This window comes from Hylobates moloch, unplaced genomic scaffold (assembly GCF_009828535.3).
Source record: "Hylobates moloch isolate HMO894 unplaced genomic scaffold, HMol_V3 SCAFFOLD_18, whole genome shotgun sequence".
NCBI classification, from domain to species: Eukaryota; Metazoa; Chordata; class Mammalia; order Primates; family Hylobatidae; genus Hylobates; species Hylobates moloch.
In genome coordinates, this window is record NW_026652293.1 from 1,192,005 (window position 1) to 1,199,239 (window position 7,235).

General features: G+C 45.0%; 1 protein-coding gene across 5 annotated transcripts in view; it reads left to right on the forward strand.

Annotated features, from left to right (window-relative positions):
• The window catches only part of MROH7 (maestro heat like repeat family member 7), a 71,526-nt gene continuing 64,291 nt past the window's right edge, over window positions 1–7,235 (forward strand). For all 5 annotated transcript variants that reach the window (XM_058430612.1, XM_058430614.1, XM_058430613.1 and 2 more), the window contains exon 1: window positions 1–163. The gene's annotated coding sequence lies outside the window, so the exon portion shown is untranslated. The remainder of the gene's footprint in view (window positions 164–7,235) is intronic.

Genomic DNA, 7,235 nt, shown 5'->3' on the forward strand with positions numbered 1-7,235 from the left:
GTCCTAGGGGTGGGGGCTGTCTCCATAGTCTCCACAAGGGAGTTACCACCTTCCCCCACCTCTGGGTAAAAGTCCCCCGCTCTGGCTGTATTCCACAGTTAGAACTTCATACCTTTGGCTTAGAGCTGAATTTTCTGTTACCATGTGGATGCTCCAGGTGGAGGTAACACATTGAACTTTACATGAGCAGCTCAAGGCTCATGGAAAGTTTAGGCTCTCAGGTCCTGACAGTGTAGTGGTGGGGAGTTGCGGGGAGGTGAGGGGAAGGGAGTGAAAAGATGCAGGGAGGGAATGCCATAAATCTGGGGAAAGAAGAGGCTTGGAGCCTGGAAACCATACTTTGTCTTTTTTCCAAGTCTCCCCAGCCTGCCCTCACCCAGGGGGAGGAAAGGATGGTGGGGATAAACATTTATTGAGGGCTTGCTGTTGGCCAGGCCCTGCGATCATCACTTTATGTGGGCTATCCCATCTGGAATATTATGATAGAGGCTTAGAGTGGTGAGGGCATCTGTCCAGGTTCACACAGCTGGTGAGAGAGAAAGTTTTGAATTCAGGTCTGCCTGACTCCAAAGCCTTGGATTTTGGCATTATAGCTGGGTATCAGGAAAGTTGCCTTGTTTTCACTGAACTTTTCCTTTAGGATAGGGACCTAAAAGTGGCAGAGGGAATGGGGAAAAGAAACAGGAAGACATGGTTCCACTGAGTGATTCATGTCTTGGGAATCTCTATGGTATTATAGGGAAAACTGTGGGTTGAAGGAACCTGGATTTGAATCCAGCCTCTACCACTTGCTTGGGACTTAGTGGAAATCAATTTATTTTATTTTTTGAGACAGAGTCTCTCTCTGTCACCCAGACTGTAGTGCAGTGACATGAACACAGCTCACTGCAGCCTCAACCTCCCTGGCTCCAGTGACCCTCCCACCTCAGCCTCCCAAGTAGCTAGAACTACAGGTGCACACATCATGCCTGGCTAATTTTTGTCTTTTTTGTAGTGACAGGGTTTTGCCACTTTGTTCAGGCTGGCCTTGAACTCCTGAGCTCAAGGAATCCTCTTGCCTCAGCCTCCCAAAATGCTGGGATTACAGGCGTGAGACATTGTGCCTGGCCAGAAATAACTTTAGATCCCTGCACAGTATGAATTAACATGCCAGTGAATGAGATAATGATATCTTTCTTGAAGAGTTGTCATTCATTCATTCATTCATCCTTCCCTCACTCCATGAATGTTTTCTGAACCTTCCCTGTGTACTATGTGCTGGGAAAGTAGGGGTAACAAGATAGCCAGACACTCACCAACTCATTTTCAGAGTAGATGCATATAAGTAAACAGACTGATCCTCTGATACAGAATGATCACATGAGGAGGGTGCCTCACCCACATTTGGGGATTCCAGGAAGACTTCCTGGAGGAAGGGACATCTAATCTAAGCTGGTATCTGAAATGTGACTAGACTAGATGTTAGCCAGAGGGAGCAATTGAAGTTTAGGTGAGCAGTCTTGGGGAAGTTTATAGGAAGAGGAAAGAGTATTTGCAAAGGTCCCAAGGCAAGAGGGAGGCCAAAAACATTAAGGATCCTGGGAGAAGTTGAGAGTGGTTCAAACGTGGTGCAAGGCCAGGGAAGGGAACGAATGTAGCTGGAGAGATGGAGGGGCTAGGCCTGTGGGCTGAGGACTCTGACAGAAGAAACACAGATATCAGACTACAGATTAGGGTGTCTTCACTCCTGGCCTGTTCACCGGTCATGCAAAAGTCGCTTAGGAGAGGGGAAGTAGGGGAAAGCTTGATGAAAGGTGATTCCTGGATCCCTTCAGAACTGCAAAGCAGAGTCTCTGAGAGTGAGGCTTGGGAATCTATCTTTTTAAAAATATAAGCTACACCCACACCCCACCATTTGAAAACCTACAAGAAGTCACAGAGGGGTTACAAGAGGGGAATGTCATGGTTAGACTTGCATGCATTTTTATTTCATCTGAGAATGTCTTTATTTCCCTTTCATTCCTCAAGTATAATTTTGCCTAATATAGAATGTGTGATTGAGAATTCTTTTCTTTCAACTCTTGAAAAATATGTGCCACTTCCTTTTGGCCTCCATAATTTCAGATGAGAAATCTGCTGTTATTCAAATTGGTGTTCCCCTATAGGTAAGGCTCTCCGGTTGCTTTTAAGATTTTTTTTTTAAAGTCTTTATTCTTCAGAAGTTTAATCATGGTATGTTTTGGCATGGATTCCTTTAGATTTATCCCATTTGAAGTTTCAGCAGTTTTCTGGATCTGTATATTTATGTTTTTTACTAAATTTGGGGAGTTTTCAGTCATGACTTGCTTGTAATGCTTTTTCAGCACTCTTTCTTTTCTCCTTCTGGAACTCTGATGATATAAACATTATTTTGTTATTGTTCCACAGATTCCTGAGGTTCTGGTTTTTTTTTTGGGGGGGGGTCTATTTTCCCTTTGTTGTTTAGACCGACCTTCCTTCCTTCCTTCCTTCCTTCCTTCCTTCCCTCCCTCCCTCCCTCCCCCTCTCTTCCTCTCTCTTCTCCTTTCCTTTCCTTCCCTTTCTCTCTCTTCTCTTTTCTTTCTTTCTTTCTTTCTCTCTTACTTTTCTTTCTTTCTTTCTTCTTTCTTTCTTTCTTTCTTTCTTTCCTGTCTTGCTCTGTCACCAAGGCTGGAGTGTAGTGGCACAATTTTGGCTCACTGCAACCTCCACAACCTGGGTTCAAGCAATTCTCTGGCTTCAGCCTCCTTAGTAGCTGGGATTACAGGTGCCCACCACCATGCCTGGATAATTTTTGTATTTTTAGTAGAGATGGGGTTTCACCATGTTGGCCAGGCTGATCTCAAGCTCCTAACCTCAGGTGATCTGCCTGACTCAGCCTCCCAAAGTGCTGGGATTACATGCATGAGCCACTTCGCCTGGCCTATTTTTCTTTCTTCTATGTTTTAATGTAAAAAAAAAAAAAAATAGAAATGCGGTCCCACTGTGTTGCCCAGGCTGGTCTAGAACTCCTGGGCTCAAGTGATCCTCAGCCTCCCAAAGTGCTGGGCTTATAGACATCAGCCACCATGTCCAGCCAAATAAGTTTTTTTTTTTTTTTTTTTTTTTTTTTTGAGATGGAGTCACACTCTGTCACCCAGGCTGGTGGCTGGAGTATGGTGGTGCAATCTCAGCTCACTGCAACATTTGCCTCCCAGATTCAAGTAATTCTCATGCCTCAGCTTCCCTAGTAGGTGGGACTATAGGCACCTGTCACCATACCTGGCTAATTTTTGAATTTTTGGTAGAGACGGGGTTTCACCATGTTGGCCAAGCTGGTCTTGAACTCCTGGCATCAAAAGATCTGCTTGCTTCAGCCTCCCAAAGTGCTGAGATTACATGCATGAGCCACCGTGCCCAGCCAAAGCATTTTTATGATGACTGCTTTGAAATCCTTGTCAAAAATTCCAACATCTGATTCATCTCAGTGTTAATGTTGGTTGGTTGTCTTAAGATGAGATTTTCCTAGTTTTTGGTATGATGAGTGATTTTTACTGCATCTTTGACATTTTAGGTATTACATGAAGATTTTTTTTTCTTTTTTCTGAGACAGTCTTGCTCTGTCACCCAAGCTGGAGTGCAGTGGTAGTGGTGCAATCTTGGCTCACTGCAACCTCCATCTCCCAGGTTCAAGGGATTCTCCTGCCTCAGCCTCCTGAGTAGCTGGGATTACAGGTATGCACCACCATGTCCAGCTAATTTTTTGTATTTGTAGTAGAGACAGGGTTTCACCATGTTGGCCAGGCTGGTCTTGAACTTCTGACCTCAAGTGATCTGCCTGCCTTGGCTTCGCAAAGTGCTGGGATTACAGGTGTGAGCCACCGTGTTAAGGTTTAGTTTGTAGGTTTTGGCCTACTTTTGTGGACTGTAGCTCCAATTATATTTCTTTTCTTTTTCTTTTCTTTTTTTTTTTTCTTTGAGACAAGCTCTCTCTCTGTTGTTCAGGCTGGAGTGCAACAGCAAAATCTCGGCTCACTGCAGCCTTGCCTCCCGGGCTCAAGCAATTCTCCTGTCTCAGCCTTCCGAGTAAGCTACAGGTGCACACCACCGCACTTGGCTAATTTTTGTATTTTCTGTAGAGATGGGGTTTTGCTATGTTGCCCAGGCTGGTCTTGAACTCCTGAGCTCAAATGATCCACCCGCCTCCGCTTCCCAAAGTGCTGGGATACAGGCATGAGCCACCGCATGCAGCCAAAAGTTATTTTAAAGTAGAGAAGTTCTTGGTACTGTTCTGTACTCTGACAGTCCTGGTACAGGCCCGGTCTCCAGTGATATTTGTGACTCCTCGTTTGCTTCATTTTTCTGGTACCGCCGGGGCTCCTGTTTATTCCTGCTGGTGCTGCCTGCAGGGGTAGAAGGCACTTCCCTGGGCCACTTGTTATCACTGGAGTGGGTGGGGGAAGCCAGAAGATGTAGGGTCTGGTAAAATGTCTGATGCTGGGTGGAGGGCCCAGAGATCCAGGGTTCTGCTGACATTGCCACTGCAGGTTGGATTGGTCTGTCACCGCTCCAGGTATGGAGAAGGGATTGGGGTTCCCTACTGGGAGACCCTCTCTGCTGGGCTTCCTCTTTCCTGGTCTTTTGGCTGGAGAGAGCAGGTTTTTCTTCTACTTTTGAGTGTGTGTTTATGCTGTCGGCAGATCTGTGTGGCAGGCTTCTTTGGTGCCCAGTTTGGGTTACGTGAGTGACAAAAAGACAACTCCAGGGAACTCACTGTAGTGTCAGCCTTCAAGTTGTGAGATGCCTAGTCAGTCACTGCCTTCTTTCCAGCCGTCAGAGTCCTTTTATGGTTGTCTGTTGAACTATTTACAGAATATTTAGCTATTTTTAGAAGCGAAGAACAGAGAAAAGTGAATTGACAATCTTGTCTATTACATGCATTAAAAAAAATTGTGGGCCGGGCGCAGTGGCTCATGCCTGTAATCCCAGCACTTGGGGAGGCTGAGGCGGGCGGATCACGAGGTCAGGAGATCGAGACCATCCTGGCTAACACGGTGAAACCCCGTCTCTACTAAAAATACAAAAAATTAGCCGGGCATGGTGGCGGGTGCCTGTAGTCCCAGCTACTCGGGAGGCTGAGGCAGGAGAATGGCGTGAACCCGGGAGGCGAAGCTTGCAGTGAGCCAAGATAGCACCACTGCACTTCAGCCTGGGCGACAGAGCAAGACTCTATCTCAAAAAAAAAAAAAAAAAAATTGCGGTATAATGCACCCAGCATAAAATTGACCATTAGTGACAATTAGTGGTTCATAAGGTTGTGCAACCATCATTACTATCAGAATATTTTTCTGGTCCAAAAGGAAACCCTATACCCATTAAGCAGTCACTTCCCATTCCTGCTTTCCCCTTCCCCTGGCAACCTCTCTCTGTCCTGCTTTAATCTACTGTCTCTGTAGATTTGACTATTCTGGATATTTTATATAAATGGAGTCATATAATATGTGGTCTTTTGTGACCGGCTACTTTCACCTAGCATAATGTTTTCAAAGTTTATCCATGTTTAGCATGCATGAGTACTTCATTCCTTTTAGTGGCTGAATAATCCACTGTATGGGCATACCATATATTGTTTATCCATTCATCAGTATGTGGCTATTTGGGTTGTTGCCACCTTTGGCTCTCATAAGCCCCAGCGCCTGGCTGACAGTGTCTTTTGAAGCAAAAAAGTTTTAAATATTGCTGATGTCCAGTTTATCTATATATTTTTGTTGTTGCTTATGCTTTTGGTGTCATGTCTAAGAAACCATTGCCAAATGCAAGATCGTGAAGGTTTACTCCTATGTTTTCTTCCAAGAGTTTTATAGTTTTAGCTCTTACATATAGGTCTTTAATGCATTTTGAGTTAATTTTTGTATAGCATGTGAGATAGGATGCTGGGTGCAGTGGCTCTTGCCTGTAATCCCAGCACTTTGGGGATGCTGAGGCAGGAGGATCACTTGAGTTCAGGAGTTTGAGACCAGCTTGGTCAACATGGTGAAACCCCGTCTCTACTTAAAAAAAAGACCAGGCATGGTGGCTCATGCCTGTAATCCCAGCACTTTCACAGGCCAAGGCAGGTGGATCACCTGAGGTCAGGAGTTTGAGACCAACCTGACCAATATGATGAAACCCTGTTGCTACTAAAAATACAAAAATTAGCCGGGTGTGGTGGCATGCACCTGTAATCCTAGCTACTCGGGAGGCTAAGACAGGAGAATCACTTGAACCTGGGAGGCAGAGGTTGCAGTGAACCGAGATTGTGCCATTGCACTCCAGCCTGGGCGACAAGGGCGAAACTCCATCTAAAAAAAAAAAAAACTTAGCTGGGTTTCGTGGTGGGTGCCTGTAACCCCAGCTACTTGAGAGGCTGAGGCAGGAGAATTGCTTGAACCTGGGAGGCGGAGGTTGCAGTGAGCCGAGATTGCACCATTGCACTCTAGCCTGGGTGACAGAGTGAGACTCCATCTCAAAAAAAAAAAAAAAAATGTGGGATAGGAGTTCAACCTTATTCTTTTGCATGTCAATATCCAGCTGTTCCACTGCCATTTGTTGAAAAGACTATTCTTTTTAAACATTTTATTTAATTATTTTATTATTATTATTTTTAAGATAGAGTCTCATTATGTTGCCCAGGCTGGTCTCGAACTCCTGGGCTCAACTGATCCTCCCACTTCGGCCTCTCGAAGTGCTGAGATTATAGACGTGAGCCTCCATGCCCTGCTGAAGAGACTATCTTTCCCTATTAATGTAGGAGTTATCACCCCTGTCAAAAATCATTTGACCATATATGCATGGATTTATTTCTGGACTTGCAATTCTATCCCATTAGTCTATATATTTGTCCTTATGTCAGTACCATGCTGTTGCATGCAATTTTATTTATTTTATTTTATTTTATTTTGAGACGAAGTTTTGCTCCTGTTGCCCAGGCTGGAGTGCAGTGGCGCAATCTCGGCTCACTGCAACATCCGCCTCCCAGGTTCAAGCAACTCTCCTGCCTCCCAGGTAGCTGGGATTAAAGACATGTGCCGCCATGCCTGGCTAATTTTTTGTATTTTAGTAAAGACAGGGTTTCGCCATGTTGGCCAGGCTGGTCTCGAACTCCTGACCTCAGGTGATCCACCCAGCTTGGCCTCCCAGAGTGTTGGGATTACAGGTGTGAGCCACTGCACCCAGTCTGCGTGCAATTTTTTTTTTTTTTTTTTTTTTTTTTTTTTTTT